The sequence below is a fragment of the Gossypium arboreum genome, chromosome 5 (assembly GCF_025698485.1).
Source record: "Gossypium arboreum isolate Shixiya-1 chromosome 5, ASM2569848v2, whole genome shotgun sequence".
Classification (NCBI taxonomy): domain Eukaryota; kingdom Viridiplantae; phylum Streptophyta; class Magnoliopsida; order Malvales; family Malvaceae; genus Gossypium; species Gossypium arboreum.
Genome location: NC_069074.1, coordinates 79,301,481 through 79,307,002, shown reverse-complemented (window position 1 = coordinate 79,307,002; position 5,522 = coordinate 79,301,481). Strand labels below are relative to the sequence as shown.

At 33.2% G+C, this 5,522-nt stretch overlaps 1 pseudogene; it reads right to left on the bottom strand.

Annotated features, from left to right (window-relative positions):
• Nucleotides 1–725: 725 nt before the first annotated feature.
• On the bottom strand, nt 726–2,394 carry LOC108451325 (cytochrome P450 71D10-like; annotated as a pseudogene).
• Between the last annotated feature and the right edge of the window lie 3,128 nt (nt 2,395–5,522).

The following is a 5,522-nucleotide window of genomic DNA, read 5'->3' as shown; positions in this document are numbered from 1 at the left end:
TTTGTTCTATTTTCTTCTTTCTTTCTATTTCATTGTTGTTAAAAAAATTATAGGGGGTTCGGGCTTTTATAGCTAAATTAATTACAATATTTCATTTTTATTTTTCTTTCTCTCTGTTTCTCTGTTCTCTGTCTCTTTCTTTTTTATAGGTAGCATGGTGGTGGCAACGGAGGCCGAGTCAAGGGCAATGGGAGTTGTGCCCCTTGTCATTTTGGTGAAATGGTGGTAGAGGGTAGTCCTAAGGGCGCGAGTAACATCAGGCTCCTTAGGTGGTGTGCCTGCTGACATGGTGAAGGTGACGGCTGAAGGGTTCTGATGGGATTAGGGTTTTTGGTTTAAGTTACGGTGTTTGGGTAATTGAGTTGATTTGAGGTTTGGGCTTGTATGGGCTTAGGTTATTGGGTATTAGGTAATTGGGTAAGCAGATGGGTTTATATTTGGGCTTTGGTTTTTATTTATTTATGTAAAATGGACTTTTGATAATTAATAGACTTATTTATTTATTTGTTTTTATTTTTTATTCTTGCGGCCGATGAAATTGGGCCTTACAGTTACATTTACCATGCACAAGAAGCACAAACACAGATAGCGTCGGCTATAAATACAAATATAAAGTGGTGGGCTATTAGGCTAAATAACAATACATATATAAGCAAACTAACAAACTTGAGATTCAATCCCAACCTAATAGAATAATGCAGCATAAGCTAAGGTTGTTCCTGCCTCTAGGCAACAGTAGTGGAAGCACGGTAAAGACTTGGAACTAGGACAAGATCATTTTTCCTTCTCACAGATACACCAAACACCTCAGTCATGTCTATATCTTCCTGCTTCATTCCCCTTGGTAGCTTCCAATCAAAATGGAACAACAGTTGAGCAAGTGGTAGCTCTACATTTGGCAGAGCAAATAATATGCCTGGACATACCCTCCTTCCAGCTCCAAATGGGATGAACTCGAAATTTGTCCCTATGAAATCAACTGAACTGTTGACAAACCTTTCAGGCTCAAACTTTTCAGGCTCAACCCAATGATTAGGATCTCTCCCGATTGCCCATGCAGTCACAATGACTCTGGTCTTTGCAGGTATTTCAAATCCATTAACCACACAATTCTTCATACTTTCTCTTGGAATCAATAAAGGTATAACAGGGTGCAGTCTTAAGGTTTCTTTTATAACACACTTGAGATATTTAAGTTGATGAATGCCTGTTTCATCTACATTTCCTTTGCCTTGGAATACCTGCCTTACCTCTGCTTGTGCTTTTGTCATAACTCTTGGGTTTTTAATCATTTCCGACAATGCCCACTCTACAGCTCCTGCTGATGTCTCACTTCCGCCACTGAAAATGTCCTAAAATATTATAACAAATAACATCATGGCCATTAAAATTTGTGAACAACTACCAAAATCCAGGTCAATGTAATAAAAGAAAATGGACTCACTAAGATGACGGCTTTGACGTTGTTGTCAGTCAAGGGAAATTCGCCATCCTTCTGAATCCTTAAAAGAACATCAACCAGATTTTCCTTGTTTTCATCTTTACTTCTGCCTTTTGCTCTACTTTCTTTGTGATCGTTAACAATATTCCCAAGTATCATGTCAGCTTCTCCATGAATCTTTTCAACTTTATGCTTTAGACCCAAAACAGTATCCAGGAATTTAAGTGAAGGAAAAAATCGGAAACAAAGTAACCAGAATTCACCTTGGTTTCCTCTGTAATAACTGATATGAAGGCTTCTTGATCTTTGCATTTCTTGCCAAAGGCTGCCCTCGCTGTTATGCCATAACTCAGTGAAAAGACTTTGTGGCTCAGATTCACAGCCGATCCTTCATTTGATTTTATGGTTTCGACGTGATTCAGCACTTCCTCTTCTCTTATGGGTTGGAAGGAAGCGACCCGACTCGCATTCAGAAGCTCCGATGTGCAAATTTTTCGCAGATTTCTCCAATAGTTTCCATATGGTGAAAAGGCAATATCAGTGCACCCGTAAGTTAAAATCTTAGCCGAAGCAAGAACAGGCCTAGTAGCAAAGACAATATCATGGGTTTTCATAATCTCTTTAGCCATTTCTGCAGAAGAAACGACGACAGTGGAAGTTTGACCGAGTTGCAGGTGCATGATGGCGCCATATTTCGTAGCCAAGTCACGTAGGGTGCGATGGGGTAGACGAGGACCGGCGAGCTGGTGCAGATTTCCAATCAAAGGTAATTTCCGTGGCCCTGGAATCAACCCTTGAGTTAAATTCCTAGCTTTAGATTTCCTAATACTAGTGATTGCTGCCAAAAACAAAACCAGGAAGAAGGTGATGAGGAGCCGGATTAAGGATATCTGCAGCTCCATTGTTAGTTAGTAACATAAAGAAGACGAGCTCGAAAGAAAGATATCAAATGAACTGATTCGTTCTTCTTCTTCTTTGGGGGAAATAAGGCTAAAATTACAGGTAACGTGTGTTTTCATTTACCGGTATGATTTCAAATTATTTCCACATTTTTTTATTCAATCATTTGCAGCACTAACCGCCATAATCACATTACTTTAGACATTCTTTCAAAGGCATGTTTAAGTATTTATTTTGAAGTATTATATTTAAGTATTTATTTGATTTTAGAAAAATTAAAATAAAAAATTTAAATTGAAATGGAATAGGGTGGAGTGAGCCGAGTATGAATGCATCAACATTCATAGAGATAGTAGTGATTTTCAATATTATATATATCTATAGTAGAACATGCAAGTGATGGAACAAAGCATGGTAATTATAAAGCAATAGTGAATTTAGCATTATCTGTCCCGTCTCACTTCATTACCATCCCTAATCTTACTCATTTTGATAGTGATATAAAAGTAATTGTGTAATTAAAACATTTATAATAAAAAATATATAATTTTTAATTTGTATTGAAAATTTTCAATTTAAATTTAATTTGAACTCATAAAATGCCAATCAAATTCATCCTTATTGAATAAATTTGTGTATCTTTTTGACTTCAAATCATAAAAATTAAATTCCATTGAGCTAAAAAAGTGATAAAAATCTATCATGCTTTTCTCAAATAAAAACTATTTATGTATATAATTATTGTAAACAAAAAATAAAATTTTAAAATTGTTATAAAATAAAGAGAAATGGAGAGAATAAAGAACAAAGAAAATATGAAAGTAACAGAGAATGTACTTTATTGATCAAAAGGGGTGATTACAATGCTTCATCAGAGTCTATATTTATAGACATAAGAAGTATAAAAGAAGTAGAGATCTAATTTTAATGACTATAAGAATTTAAAGTACATCAAAACTTTATCTTGACCATGATGGACATCTACTTAATAAGTTATTCATGACACTCCCCCTTAGATGTCCATTGGTAGATAACGTGCCTTGTTAAAACCTTATTAGAAAAAAGACCTTGTAAGATAAAAACTTAATGAAGGAAAAAAAGTACACAATATATAATACGTATAATATGCTGCCTCATTAAAAATCTTACCAGGAAAACCCAATAGGACAAAACCTCGGTTAAGGGAAAAAATACAACGCGTATTTACTCCCCCTTATGAAAGCATAACATTCTTTCTCATATTCTACGTATTCTATCTTGAATACTAGTTTTTCAAATGACTATTTGAATGTATTGCTAAGCATTTATACTACCATTCTTTTGAAAATCATGAGTGAGGGAAAATTTTGGGGAAACATATTTTGATCTCTTGAGGAGTTTCAACAACAATAATAATAGCAAACTTTACTCATGATTCTTCTATAAAAATACAAATAGGTATTTTGGATTATTTTATAATCCTCTTTCAACTACTATTGACTAAGTCAAATTTACCACATATATTCAATTATTTCAATTTATATAAATGAATAATTTCCCGAGAATTTTAATATGCTTCTAGCATTTTAAATCCTTCAAGGATTTTAATATAAACTTTACTATATAGTGATTTATAAAGGTTGTAACAATCACCATTAGACGCAAGTTAAATCTTTTATGAATTGTCAAAATAACATGTTTAAAGGTTATTGCATCCACCACAAAAGAATATTATATCTTTTCATAATCAATACCAGTACATAGCGAAAAACTTTATATTTTTATTCCGTTTTTGCAAAACTACTTCATTTGCACCATTATTGGTTTTATATCTTTAGATATTTGGACTACTGGTCCAAAAACTCCACAAATTTAATTGTACTTGAGTTGCATCTTTCTATTTTGATCAATTTATTTAATATCTATATTTCTCAATAGATTTATTCAAGATCCTCCTTTTATTTTATTATTTCAATAGTAATATTGCATGCAAAATCATTGTCAACCACTTTTATTATTTGGTTCCACATTTTCTCGAATTGACATAACTTATCGAGATCTCTTATTTTCATTATTTTAAAATTCAGTTTCAGGTACCTGAATCTCTTTTGAACTTTTACTTATTAGTTATGTCTTGGGTCACTTCTGGAGCACCCAACTCTACTATATGACCATCTAGAATAATTTTCATTTTTGGAACTGATCAATCTATTATTTATTCTAATTGATTGTCCTACTGGGACTTTGATTCAAATTAAAATATTAGATAGTATATAACACTTGGTTATTCTCATTAAGGTTGTAAATACATCTAACAGCTAACTTGTAATGAGTTATCCTTATTGAACTTCTGGTTCAATTACTCTCCCCTAACTCATTACAAGTTATTGTTTCTCTCCACCTAATGTTAGGAAAACTGAAAACTCATGTCACAATTAAATCTAGAATTAATTGCTCAAAAATATTATAAGGAGACTCATATAAATATACATTCCCAATCTCTTATTATGACCTGTGAGTTGTGGTGGAGCAGTTGGAACATATACCGCACACCCAAAAATTGTAAGATGGGAAATATTTGGCTCTTGACCAAAAATCAATTGTAATGGGGAGTATTTATAATTTATTGGCTTGATGCGTACAACATGTAAATCAATGCAAGCATGAATCTTATGCTGAAATAGAAAGTTTTGTTTTCATAAGTAATTGTTTAGCTATTAGTTGGAGGCATTTGATAAACAATTCAGCTAAATCATTTTGTGTGTGAACATGAGTTACAGGATGTTCAACTTTTATCCCAATTGACATGTAATAATCATTGAAAACTTAGGATTTAAACTCACCAAAATTAGCAAGATGAATTGTTTTAATTGCAAAATCTGAAATTAATCATTTAAACAAGCAATCTCGCAAACGACAGGTTGCGAGTTGAAAACGCATGTGATTATTTTGTATATACATCTACCAAAATCATATAACATTAAAACCATCCACATGGTGGATGAATGAGCCCATATTTATTTCAGAAATGCAAGACATTAAATCTCAACTTTAGCTAGTGAGTTTCTAAGAACCAATTTTTATTGATGTAACACCCCGTACCCGAGTCCGTTACCGGAGTCAAACACAAGGTGCACACAAACTTGTCTTAATCATTTTCACAGTCCATAAAAAAAATTTTCCAGATAAGCTGGTTACTGCG